The sequence below is a fragment of the Pipistrellus hanaki genome (genome assembly GCF_964339955.1).
Source record: "Pipistrellus hanaki genome assembly, chromosome: X".
In the NCBI taxonomy this organism is placed as follows: domain Eukaryota; kingdom Metazoa; phylum Chordata; class Mammalia; order Chiroptera; family Vespertilionidae; genus Pipistrellus; species Pipistrellus hanaki.
In genome coordinates this window covers 57,117,159-57,131,423 of record NC_140524.1, presented here as the reverse complement: position 1 = coordinate 57,131,423, position 14,265 = coordinate 57,117,159, and the positions used below count along the sequence as shown (strand labels likewise).

General features: G+C 44.8%; 1 long non-coding RNA gene across 1 annotated transcript; it reads right to left on the bottom strand.

Moving 5' to 3' along the window:
• Positions 1–7,069: 7,069 nt before the first annotated feature.
• Positions 7,070–13,977, bottom strand: LOC311615106. The gene is made up of 2 exons (XR_014793737.1): positions 13,742–13,977; positions 7,070–8,325 (listed from the first exon to the last, which is right to left on the bottom strand). It is a non-coding gene; the product is annotated as an uncharacterized lncRNA (long non-coding RNA).
• Positions 13,978–14,265: the final 288 nt, after the last annotated feature.

Sequence of the window (14,265 nt, the reverse complement as noted above, 5' to 3'; positions counted from 1 at the left end):
CAGTTCCCACGCAGGAATCCAAGCCCCACGGGAATATGCCCACTGCCGCTGGGCACAGCGCCCGGGAGGAAGGCAGGGTTTCTACTGGTGCCAGGACGGAGTGCTGACTGCGCGGGCACTCAGCAACCATCACTGCACTGAGGGTCCCTTGCTCCTTTAGAGACCTGGGCGGCCTTCCCAGGACATGCTCTGTGTCTGCCCAGGACAAGCTAGGAATTCTTATCCAATTTTTGGAAGCCTCATCTTCATGAGGCTGCTTTGCAGTTCAAAGACAGAAAGTGGCCTTGGGAGTGGCCTTCAGCTGCTCCTCCAGACCCACTGGTCCCTCCTCACACTCTGCACTTCTGGCCGCCATTGGTCCCTCCCCATGCTCTGCACTACTGGCCGCCATTGGTCTCTCCTGACGCTCTGATTGGTTGTCATTGGTCCCTCCCCACGCTCTGCACTACTGGCAGCCATTGGTCTCTCCTGACGCTCTGACTGGTCACCATTGGTCCCTCCATCTATCGCTCCATTGGTCCCTCCATTGACTCTCTGATTCCGCCATTAGTCCCTCCCCTCGCTGTGCACTGCTGGCCGCCATTGGTCCCTCCCTACACTCTGCACTGCTGGCCGCCATTGGCCCCTCCATTGGTCCCGCCTCACGCTCCTCACTGCTGGCCGGTCACCCACAGCTGTCCTGCACTGACCACCCCTCCACCGCCACCTTTCCGCAGGACCCAGGACAGCTCCTTCCTCCCGCAACTCTCATACACACTTATGGAGACCTACACTTTCCATCCTGGATAAAACAGTCCCACTCCCACCACATTGAAACGGATTTTTAGGGGGGAGGAGGCAGGTTTAGGGAATGTTTTAAATTAAGGGGGTCCATGGGAAAAGCACAAGCTTCAAAGCTGCAAAAGGTTGCATTTCCATAAGACAGGGAAGTTGGCAGAGGCAGCATTTGCATTTCCACAAGACAAGAGAAATGGGGGTAGCCAAAGGTCTACAAAATAAAGAAGGAGGGTCTCACACAAGGCCCATTTGAGTTTGACCTTTGAGCTCAGGCGTTGCTCTAGTGACCAATCAAAGGTGAATAGTGGCCAATCAGAGGGGATATTGAGGCACAAAACTGCAGCCTTTATAAACCAGGAGAAAGGAACTCAGTGGGGGACTCTTTTTCATTCCCCATGTGGGAGTCTGTTCTTTTTCTTCTTCAATAAATTTCCACCTTCACTCCTAGGAATATATCCCAAGAAACTAGAAACAACCAATCAGAAAGGTTATATGCACCCCTATGTTCATAGCAGCAAAATCTACAATAGCCAGAATTTGGAAACAGCCTAGGTGCCCATAGGCAGATGATTGGATCAAAAAACAATGGTACATCTACACAATGGAATACTATGTTGCCATAAAAAAGAAGGAATTCTCATCATTTGCAGCAACCTGGATGGAATTGGAGAGCATCAAGCTGAGTGAAATAAGCCAATCAATGAAAGAGGAACACCACATGACCTCACTCATTTATGGATAATAAAGAACATTATAAACTGATGAACCAAAAGATAGATATAGCGGCAGTAAAGCAACAAGCAGACTGTCAATTTACAGTGGGGAGGGGAGCGAGATCTGGGGGAGATAATAGATCAACCGAAGGACTTGTATAAATGCATATAAGTACAACCAATGGACATAAAACTGTGGAGAGGGAGGGTATGTATGGGAGGGAGGGAGGGGGGCAAAAAAAAATCAATAAAATATACTAAAATAAATGAATAAATAAATAAATTTCCACCCTTGCTACATCACCTCTCGTCCGTAGTTTCATTCTTTGACTCCACCAGACAAGAGCCCAGAGAACCAACCTGCCCAGGGGAACGCTGCACATTTCCAGTTCAAAAATCCAGTATCATCATCACCTTTTTAACAGCTTCCTTTATTTTATTTTATTTTATTTTATTTTATTTTATTTTATTTTATTTTATTTTATTTGTTAATCTTCACCAATTTTTCCACTGATTTTTAGAGAGAGTGAAAGGGAAGGGGAGAGACAGAGAGAAACATGGGTGAGTCTGAAGGTGAAAAAAAGGCCACATGGTAATCTGACTAGCTCAGGGAAGGCCCTATGGTGGCTTTGCATTGCAAACTCAAAGACCTAAAGTAACCACAAAGGTTGTTCTGAAATGAAAAATTTAACTAAAAGGAGTTTATAGTGGGTAGTCATGTCCCAGACCAGTATTTTCCCCAACAAAGACCAACTTCAATATTTAATGAGCCTAATGTCTTTTTGCACCTAAGATAACTTACCTGTAGAATGTCAGAGAAACTTGTAACTTCCTTTTTTCCCAGACCCCTCAAGGCACAACAAACTGCACCAGGGCAGAGACCTCAAGTCCTCTCATTGTTATCGAGTTAACTGTTGACTGTTAACTATCCTGTATCCACTTCAGTAAAAGAAGTGCCTGTCTCTCATTTTACTTTTTACCCTATCCCAGAGGCTTCCCTGATTTGCTTTCTCCACCTCCCTAATCTATCACCAATGGATTTCATGTAACCCACTTAGGTCTCCTCTTTTGATTGTGATCTATAAAACAAGGTAGAGAGCCACCATTCTCTGGAGCATTATCCCAATCCCCTGAGATTCTGCTTTCCTGCAATTGTCCACAGTTTGGCTCAAATAAACTCACAACAATTCTTTACAGGTTTAAATGCTTTTACATTAACAATGAAAAGGGAAATATGGGGGGTGGGGGCTTGCTACCTAGTTCAGTATCTGGTTAAGACTGTAGTCTTACTTCCCCACTCTGACTGACTTGGGCAGAGCTGCAGGGACCCTCAGGGGCCGCCACAGGGTGAGATATCGAGGCCAGAGCCTCCCCACAAGTTCAGCTCAGACTTTGGGTCCGGAAATCCCCTGGATTAGCAGACCTATGAAATCAGGTTAAACTTTCCTCCCTCAGAGTGCTGGCCGATCTTTCTCCCTTGCCTGCTCCACAATATTATGTCACTTGGTTGCCTCCCTATTTGCGACCAGGGCTTGGGCCCTTGACCAAAATCAAATCCAGGACCCTTGAGTCTGCTGGGTGAGGCTCTATCCACTGAACAAACTGCTAGGGCTTAACACACTTTATTTTTCCTCAGAACACAAACTATTCCCTGATTACAGCATACATTGATTTGTCTGTTGTATGTTTCTTCTCCTAGAATGGGAGTCCCATGACTCGTTCTCTGATGGATTCCATGACCCAAAATAAATGTCTGGCACATCAACACTCAATGTATATTTGTGCAACAAAAGAGTGAATATATTTATTTTCTAAACCACATATACACTGAGTGGCCAGATCATTATGATCTCTGAATGCATAATAATCTGGCCACTCGGGATATTGTTAATGTAAAAGCATTCAAACCTGTATATTAGGGAGACCTGGTGCATGAATTCGTGCATAGGTGGGGTCTGGCCAGCCTGGCCAGGGGGAGGGGACATGAGTGGTTGGCCTGCATGCCTGCTGGTCGAACTCCTGGTGGAGGGGACAATTTTCATATTGGGCTATACTCTGAGTGGCCTTATGATTATATATTCAGAGATCATAATAATCTGGCCACTCAGTGCAGATCATTTACAGTGTATATCATTTACTAGGTGCACCGGTTAATAATGCAGATTTTGTAATAAAAAAAACACAAAAATTCCAAGAGAAACATGAAAAGTGCCATATTCAAAGTAATGTCTATCACTAGCTACACATTTCCCCATCCTTCAGGTAATCTGTGGACAGTGTCCCATTAGAATTTTTCTTGTTTTGAGGCAAACCATTCAGAGACCCAATTTTCCACTTCTTTGTATGTTTTGAAGTGCTTCTCAGAAAGTGCATCTGTAGGAGTAAGGTCTGGTGAATATGGCGGGTGGGTTAATACTTCCCAGGCAAGATCGTTTAATGTGTCCTTAACTGGTTTTGAAGTGAGTGATGGTACATTATCCTGAAGCAAAATTACTTTGCCGTGTCTTCTGGCACATTCTGGTCGTTTCATGATCAAAGCTTTGAGAAGGCTAAAGAGGGCTAATTCCAATGTAACCCTGATATTTGGGAGATAGCAATTGGAATCCATGCCAGTAAGCTCAGTGTATATTCTTGATAACCTATAATTAAGTTACTACCTCCTTCCCAGAAACTGGACTTGCAGAACCTGTTGCAGAGGCAATAAAACTGGGAACAGTGCACTGCGCCAGAGGGAGGGTTATTAATGCTGGCGCCAGGACAGACCATCAGATATGGCCTGGAGACCCCCAACACGTGAGGGCCTTCTTGTGAAGCCTGAGAAAAGCACTGGAAGCATAATCCATATTTACAGGACAAAGACCACAGGGAGATAGGAAAAGAAGCCCTTTGGTCTTCTGCAACAGCGTGGTTCAAATTGATTATTTGTTGTCAGTAGTCATCAGTATTAATGGTTTCACCTGGTTTTAGAAGCGCCATAATACACCACACCTTCCTGATTCCACCAAACGCAGAGCATTGTCTTCTTTCTGAAGCGATTTGACCTTGCAATCAATGTTGATGGTTGACCTGGATCAACCCATGATTTTGTGCCTTTGGGATTCTCAAAGTAAATCCACTTTTCATCGGTAGTCACAATTCGATGCAAAAAGAACTTTCTTTCGTGCTGTTGAAGCAACATTTTACTGATGCCCTTTCGGTTTTCCATTTATCTTTCCTTCAGTTGATGTGGCACCCATCTTCCTTCCTTTAAAATCTTTCCCACTGCTTGTAAACGACCAGAAATTGTTTGCTGAGCAGCGTTTAATCTTTCTGCAAGTTGTTTTTGAGTTTGACATGCATCTTCATTCAATAATGCTTGTAATTGTTGGTCTTCAAACTTTTTCGGTTGACCTGGACCATCTTTGACTCTCACATCAAAATCTTCACTTTTAAAGCATTTAAACAAGTGTTCACAAGTATCTTGAGATGGGGCATGTTCACCATAAGCTTCCCAAAGTATACGATAACTCCCCCCCCCCAATTAAATGATGAATTAAAACTTCCTGCAAATGCACTTTTTTTTGGCTTGAAGTTCAACATTTTTAAGCGTAAAAATATCTATGATGTTAACACCTTCAGCAAATTTGACATGTGAAGTTCTGAAGCTTGCTGTCAATACAACAAAATAGCGTACATATCAAATCACATATATATCAACATATGTGTAACTCCACCTATTGAAAAAAATCTGCATCATTAACCACTACACCTAGTACTCTGTTCCACTACAGTTCTATGCACTTTTAGAATTAATCTTCCTAAGAACCCTATTGAATAGGCTCTATTATTATCTCTATTTCATTAAATAAGTGAGGCATAGATAGGTTAAAGAGCCTCACTCAAGTCGCAAAGTCAGAAAGTGTTGGAGCTGGAATTCAAACATGGTGAGCCTGGCTCCAGAGGCTAATAACCATCCTAATGATGGGGTTCAGGACATGCTACCCCCAAATATGGCACCTTGGCACATTGAGTATTTTAAACTGAAGGAATTTGAGAAAGCAGGAAAGTCACTTTGATCTTCCCTACCCGCACCCTGTGGTAGGCAGTTGACAGACATGAGCAGAGCAAGGACGATAGGGCATGTACAGAGGTCACCAGGGTGGAAAGCCCCAGGTGCCCAGCAAAGGACAATTGTAGGGTGGGATGCTCGCACCTAGGATGACCTTAGCATATCGTGGTCATGCAGTTTGGACCCCCTGACCTTTCCTCCCTAGAGATAACATGTGGCCCTCAGTTGTATTTCAGCTCCAGTCCCAGAAAAGCAACCAAAACAGCCATGCTGACCTCAGGACCAGCAACATTGGATAATGACCCTCTGCCCCCTTCCCACCAATCAAGGACACACCTGGAAAACTGCTGAATATTCCATTGAGATCCTCCTCGGAACTGCCCCTAAAATCTCCACCCTTAAAACCCATAGAACTGAGAACCTAGTGTGCTTCCCTCCCCCAGCCCCACCCCGCTCCGAGGAGCATACAGGTGCCTGAGCCTTTCTCTTCTACCTCCCTATGCTCACAGGCTCCATACCATTACCTTCCAAGCTCCAGGGCCCTTCCTGTCCTTTTATAATGTGTTTCCTAAGCCCTTTCCCCCACCCCCTATGAATTACTTCTTCCACCTCTGTGGTTTTATACATAAATGTTCTCTTATAGTTTGAGTCTTGGCCTGAATTCTCTCCTAGCCAGAACCCAAGTACCCAGGTCCGCTCTAACCCCACTGGTCTAACACTGGTGTCATTCCTCTATTGTCCTGTCTTTAAATTTGCCATGCTTTCTTTTCTTTTGTTATTGTTGACAATATTACAGAAATATTCCCCATTTCCCCCACACCAGGTCTTCACCACATTATTGTCTGTGTCCCTGGGCTATGCGTGTACACATATATGTTGTTTGGTTAATCTTTTCCAGCCCCGTCTGAGATCTGTCAGTCTTCTTTTGAGAATATCTTCTCGTTATTTCCATCCATAACTCTGTTCTCTCATTCTTTCTGAAGTCCGCACTCCAGATGGGTGTGAATTGGGGAGTCTTCCAAAGGAAGAGCGAAATAAGTGTGGATCTTACCCAATCTGGTCTCCTTTCTTCAAGGGTTAAATCGACTCTAATTTCCATTTGCTTTGGGTTTTATTCAGTGCTTTCAAACTACTGTTTTTATTGTTGCTTTATGTTTGTCCAAAGTTTATTGTCATTATTTTTAGAAAGTAAAAGCTACTAGAAGTTGGGAGACTCTAATTTTTTTATGTTGAATCAAAGTTAAAAACAAAGTCATTACCTTGGGATTCAAAAACCTCTTATGAATTAGAATGTTGTTTGATCTGACATCACCTTCTCCTACTCTTTATTGTATTTATTAAGGTCCAGAAAGAGTGTTTTCTGCCTGTTCCTTGAATGCACTGTGTAAATCTTGCCTGGAAACCCTAGATAAATGTCTATCTCACATGTAATTTTATCTTTTGCCCCAGCCCGCAGGTAAGTCAACGTGGACCCTAGAGGGGGAGTGAGAATGAGGGGACAAGAGACACAAGAGATGGAGACAAGACAGGCTTTCTGATCAAGTCTCGTTTATTGCAGGGTAAAAGAGGGCAGATATAGTCAGGGAGAATGAGGAAGTTCCTCCAAGGACATCAGCGGGTAGCTAAGCAACTAAACCGCAGGTGTCAGGAATAGGTTATCTCAACAGAGAACATCCTGTTGTGCAGCTGTGTCCCAACCGCAGGATGTTCGATAAGCAGAGCTTGAGCAATAACTGTCATGAGTTGTAGAAACAATGTATCTTAGGCCATCCAGGTGCATATCTGGGAGTACAGTTTCCCACAGGTCCCCCTTTTTTATTTTATATTGGCCAGGGAACGCTCCTTGAGGGGACTGTGCCTGTCTTAGGTCGGGAGATCGCATATACCCGGCCTCTATGCATCTTACCAGTCATGGGCTAACTGGGCAGCTTTTGGCCCAGCGCCTGTCTTAGGTTGTACGGAGGTCTTATTGTGTTTTTCGGGTATAGTCTCCAGTTGGCCGTCATTGGCTAACCAGCCCAGCTCACCAAGGATACGGGAGAAGAGTTTTACTTTCAGACAGCATCTGAGTAAGTCTCCATGTATATGTCCCTGTCGGCCATTTCAAGTTTGTGGTAATGGACCTGTATGGGTTTCATTTTGATGGCTTCTTTTTGCTGATTAAGAAATGCCATGAGTTTGTTGAATAAAAGGGGGCCTAGTGATAGTAGGATAAGTAAACCAAGCAGGGGTCCTAACAAGGGAAGGAGGTAGGGGAGGAATCCATTCCGCCCACTCCAAAGGGGGTTCTCGAACAGCTCCCTTCGCCTCTTTATTAGGTCTTCCTGTAATTTCTTGATCTTGTCTCAGACGATTCCAGATTTGTTGGCGTAGAAGCAGCAGCGTTCCTTCTCTGCAGTCGCAAGGGTTCCCAAGAAGCTTCAAGGGTAGCTCTTGCTTGCTTATCGGGGGTTCCAGTCCACCATAGGTATCAGGATGGACAGTATTCCTTGTATTAGGATCTGGGTAGTTATTCCCATGACCTGTGGATAAAGAGAAACTCATCTCAGGGAGAGTCTTCTTCCCTGGAGTCTGTTAAGTTGTCATCATTCTCAATGTTCTTATCTACTTGTTTTACTAAGCGTTCAGGGAGCCATCTGGCCGATTTCATTTCTTTGGAGTAGATGCATACGGATCCTCGGCCCCAGATAAGCACTGGGTCTGGCCTGTGCCATGAGTTGTTCAGGGGATCCTTCCACATTACGGAAGCGAATTGTGTCTTAGTTTCTGTCTTCCAAAATCGGGTAGCTGCCGATGACCCATTAGCATCCAAGTTTAAAAAAAATTAAGAATAAAAAGTGCATGTGAGATTAGATTTCTGGGGGACCCCTTGATGGGGTACCATTCCCTCTTTTTTATTTTATCTATAGTAATTTTGAGGGTGAGGTTAGCTCTCTCTACAGTACCTTGACCTTGAGGGTTATATGAGATGCCTGTTATGTGGGTAATGTTCATTTGTTTGCAGAATTTTCAGAAACCGGAGCTAGTGTAACCAGGACCATTATCAGTTTGATTTGTTGGGGGCAGCCGAGAACTGAGAAGGCAGTCAAGAGGTGAGCTATTATATGTTTTGTAGCCTCTCCGGTTTGTAGAGTTGAGAATATAAACCCACTATAAGTGTCAATGCTGACATGTATATATTTGAGATTTCTAAATTCAGGGAAGTGTGTGACATCCATTTGCCACAATGTATTAGGAATTAAGCCGCGTGGGTTTACCCCCAGGTGAGGGGTAGGTAGACGTAGAGCACAAATAGGGCAGGTTTTAACAATTTGTCTAGCTTGTTCTCTGGTAATATTAAACATAAGCCGAAGAGTGCGGGCGTTAAGATGATGTAATTGATGGGCTTATTTGGGAGGGGCTATCCATAGTTAGTGAGTAGGCTGATGTGGAGGGATGGGTGGCCAGGTCTGCTAACTGATTACCTGCTGTCAGCGGCCCAGGCAGGTTAGAATGGGCACGAAGGTGTCCGATAAAAAAGGACTCAGACCTTTTTTTTTTTTTTTTTTTTTTTTTTTTTTTTTTTTTTTATCAAATCTTGTAATTGGCTAAATAGTTTACCAGCCTTAGAGCTATGTTTTATTTGTCCCCACGTTTCTAATTGGGGTACGGCCTGGGCGATATAAGTGCTATCTGTGTATAGATTAAAGGCCTGCGTGGGGAAGGCTGAAAAAACTGCTATGACAGCGTGCAGCTCGGTTATTTGGGCAGAAGAGCTACTGGTCTGAAATTGGATAGTGTTAGAGTCCCAAACATAGGCAGCTATGCCTCTAGAGTAGGGGTGTCGAACTCAATCAGAGAAGGGGCCAAAATCTAAAATCCAGCCTAAATCGCGGGCCGAATGGTTTACTGAACAGTCATAAACTGACAATGTCATAAACTGACAGCGGAGTGCAGTGATGACAGCGCGGTGCGGGCCACATTGCAAGGCCTGGCGGGCTGGATTTGGCCCGCGGGCCGTGTGTTTGACACATGTGCTCTAGAGGAACCATCTGTGAAAATGGACAAGGCCTCGGGTAGAGGTTTTGTGGAAGTGATTTTTGGAAAGATAAAATCATGTCTATTGGCAAAATCAATGAGCTTGTCTGGAGGATACTGATTATCTAGGGAGCCCGTGTAGGAGGCAAGAGCGATTGGCCAGAACTTGGTAGCTTGTATTAGCCAGTCTATTTGTTCTTTGGAATAAGGTTGAATGATAATGTTAGGTTCCTTTCCAAAGTAACGCTTGCCATGATCTCTACCCATCATGATCAGGTCGGCTCTATAGTAACGGTTTAAGACCCGTTTAGGGGATGCTGGGAGATGAACCCACATAAGAGGCGCTGTCTGCCAGAAAACTGCAGTGGGGGAGAGGGTGGTCCTGCATATGATGTATTGTAGTGGAGAATCATAGTCCATAAAGGTGATGGTCTGATTTTGGATAGCCTGTTGCACTGTGGCAATGGCTTTACGCCCTTCATCAGTAAGTTCCCTCGGTGAGGTGGGACGGCTGTCTCCTTGGAGGATATCATATAAAGGCTTAAGTTCATGTTTAGAAAGCTTTAAATAAGGCATAAGCCAATTGATATCTCCTAATAGTTTTTGGAAATCATTTAAAGTTTTTAAACCGTCTAGTCTAAGGGTTAGTTTCTGAGAGGAAATAGTGGACCCTCTCATTTGGAAGCCAAGGAAAGTATAAGGGTCTTCTAGTTGGACTTTATCAGGAGCAATTTGTAAGCCATGAGATTTTAGTGCCTGCTGGAGATCAGCATAGCAACTTAGAACTTCTCCAATTTTCCCCTTATATAATGAGTTATATATAATATATATAACTTATATAATGAATGATATATGTTAGGCCAATGGTCTCGAATAGATTGAATGGCCGAGGCTACAAAAGACTGGCATAGCGTAGGGCTATTTGCCATGCCCTGAGGGAGGACTTGCCACTGGAACCTCTGTATTGGGGCATAAAAATTAATGGAGGGGAGACTAAATGCGAAGCGTTTTTGGTCATCAGGGTGTAAGGGGATGGTGAAAAAACAATCTTTTAAGTATATTATAATTTTGTAGTACCCAAGGGGTATAGCTACGAGGGAGGGAAGGCCTGGTTGTAAGGCTCCCATTAAGACCATGGTTTTATTAACTGCTCTAAGATCCTGGAGAAGTCTCCACTTTCCTGACTTCTTTTTAATGACAAAAATGGGAGTATTCCAAGGGGAATTGCTGGGGATAATGTGACCAGCTTGAAGCTGTTCCTGCACCAGCTGCTGGGCTTCGAACAATTTTTCATGGGACAGGGGCCATTGATCGACCCATACTGGATCATCTGAAAGCCAGGTAATCTTGTCAGCATGGCCTGCAGGAGTGTCAATGACCCCTATGGAAAATGGCCGAGTCCTGCCCGAGGGGGTCGCGGAACTGGCTCAATGGGGTGAGTAATACCTGTGGAATTTCTTCCTAATCCCTTCCCCCGTACATATCCTTGTTTAAACATTTGAAAAGTGACAATTTCATTAGGGCTACAAATGATCATCCCTAGCTGAGCTAGTAAATCTCTTCTCCACAAATTGATGGGGAGCCCAGTGATAATATAGGGCTGGATAGTACCTTGGTTACCTTCCTGGTCCTTCCAAGTCAGAACTTTGGAGCTTCTCTTGGGGTTTCTACTTTGTCCTATACCTTTGAGGTGAGTAAGAGTGTCTTCTTCTGGCCATGCTTGGTGCCAATCTTCCCCTTTTATGATAGTTACATCAGCACCCGGGTCAACTATGCCAGAAAACTCTTTCCCATCTAACCATAAAGTCATTAGGGGCTTTTGGGTGGAAAGTACTTCAGACCAATAGACATCAGAGGAACCAAATCCCTGAGTGCCCCGGGCGTCAGTGTGCGCTTTGTTAGCAGTAGAGACGAGAGGAATGAGTAATAGCTGAGCAAATCTCTGACCTGAGGGTATAGTATTAATATTTTTAGGGGAGGAGACCATTACTTTGATTTCTCCAGTATAGTAATTATCAATTACTCTGGGGGATACTAGAAGTCCGCTCATAGTGCTACTACTTCTACCAACTATGAGTCCAAAGGTTTCTTTAGGTAAGGACCCAAATACCCCCGTCGGAAGCGCCTGTACCCCCATCTCTGGAGGTAAGACTGTATGGGTGGTGGAACTGAGGTCCAATCCGGCACTTCCTGCTGTTGCCCGGAGGAGGCCTGAAAGGGATTGTTGGTCGCCTGAACGAAGCTGACTGCCCCATAAATTTGTTTGTGTTTGGGGACCTGGGGCTGGGCCCCATTCCCGTTTCCCTGGTTCTGACTTTGTGGCATAGGGAGGGGTTGGCCCTGGGCATCCTTTTTTTGATCTACATTCCTTAGCCCAATGTTTTCCCCTCTTACATCTAGGGCAGATGACTTAGAGGTTGCTGTTTTACCTGCTTTGCAATCCTTTGCAAAATGACCAGTTTCCCCACAGCTGAAACACTTATTTCTGTTCTGGTGAGATAAGATCTGTCTGACTGTGTAACCTTGCATGGCAGCAGCCATAGCAAGACCCTGCTGATAGGCGGCTCCTATATCTGAGCAAAGGCGGATGTAGCCAGATAAATCAGTTTTCTTTTTATAAGGGCGAATGGCTGCTTGACATGCCGCGTTAGCGTTCTCAAAAGCAAGTTGTTTAATGAAATCAGTCCCCGCCTCAGCACTACCGAAAATTCTACCTGCAGCTGTAATGAGGCGGTGGACAAAGTCAGCAAACGGCTCGTCGGGCCCTTGCTTGATACCAGTGAGTGAGGCGCTCACGTCCCCTTTAGAGGGTATTTTTCTCCAAGCCTCAGTAGCTGCCGCCTGGATTTGAGCAAAGAGGCCTGCATCAAACTGCATTTGTTGGTCATGGTAGTATAATCCCCCTCTCCAAGTAACATATAATATCTCCAGTTATTTCCAGCCTGCGCATTGCGTCTAGCAGTGTCGTGGTAATTTTCTACATACTCTGATTTCCATAATAAGTAGTCGCTGCCCGATAGGGTGGCGCGGGCCAAGGACCACCAAGCTCCAGGGGTGAGCCAATTTTCTGCTACTGATTCCACAATAGCCATGGTATAGGGTGCAGTAGCACCATACTGGGCTACAGCTGTCTTGATTTCTTTTTTAACTTTAAAGTCAAAACCATTATGGTGTCTCCAGACCTGCCCTTGAGCATCAGTGGTCTCTGTAACGGGGAAAGCCTATAGATCCTCATGCTCCATAGAAACCTCAGGTTTAGGTTGAATCTTAGGCTTGGGCTCCATATTGTTATTTTCCTCTGCTTTGCCTGTCTTTAATTCTTCGAGTTGCTGGATTAGTTCTTGATGTTCTTTTCCTAATTTTATCAGAGGAACCTTTTAAGAATTGAATTTTGTTCCAGAGTTATTTTTGAGGGTCTATGGCAGGACATGCCAAGGCAGGCGCACTAGGTGCAGGGGTATAGGGAGGAGGACCCTGGGCTAGGGGTGGCCAGACAGGATTATGGTATTTGGCTACCTCCTCCTCAAGATCAGCCCAGTCATTGTCTCCTAAGTCATCGGAGACCGGGAGGACTTGTTTAAGGAGGGGGATAAAGTTTCCTTTCCTTAGGTCGAGCCCCCAGAGATCACTTATCACTGGAGGGAGACGGGGGCCTGAGGGTATGACTAGGGGTTTTTGCTGGCCTCTCCGTGATGGAGGCGCCCTGTTCTTGAGGTTTTACTTGTGAGTCTTTTTCCTTTTTGGGGTGAGGACTGTCGTCCTCACTATCAAATGACATTAAATCCTCCTCCTCCTTGGGTTTAGAATTTTTAAATTTGGGGAAAGCTTTACCCTTTCTCCCCTCCTGTCTCAGTACTTCTTCCCCTGCCTCAATCGCCCCTGCTACAAATGGGTCTTTTTGTTTTTGAGATAAAATTTCATCTATGAGATTCCAGTAAGAGAAAGCAGTGATTGGGACCTTCTCCGGACCAAAAGTCTGATAATAGTCTTTAAGGGCGTCCCCTACACATTTCCATCTTTTGTCATCAATAGTACCTTCTTGCGGAAACCATGGACAAACATCCTTAATATAATCAAAATATCTTAATAATTGTTTTACAGAAACCTTTACCCCTCGTGCCTTTAAAGCCTTTTTGAGTCCTTCATGCTGACTTATTTCTTGTCCCATAAACGCTGTTCAACTTACCGAGGTTCAGAAGAAACGGCAGGTTCCCGTTTAATCTCGTCCTCCTATTAGTTCCTCTTTTGCCCGCTTCTCTGAACAGCATTCTTCACGGAATCCCCCATGCTCTGGCCCATGTTGGGCGCCACTTGCCCCGGCCCGTGGGTAAGTCAACGTGGACCCTGGACGGGGAGTGAGAATGAGGGGACAAGAGACACAAGAGATGGAGACAAGACAGGCTTTCTGATCAAGTCTTGTTTATTGCAGGGTAAAAGAGGGCAGATATAGTCAGGGAGAATGAGGAAGTTCCTCCAAGGACATCAGCGGGTAGCTAAGCAACTAAACCGCAGGTGTCAGGAATAGGTTATCTCAACAGAGAGCATCCTGTGGTGCAGCTGTGTCCCAACCGCAGGATGTTCGATAAGCAGAGCTTGAGCAATAACTGTCATGAGTTGTAGAAACAATGTATCTTAGGCCATCCAGGTGCATATCTGGGAGTACAGTTTCCCACAATCTTCTTTCTCTGCTTCTTTTTCTCCAAAGAGAGA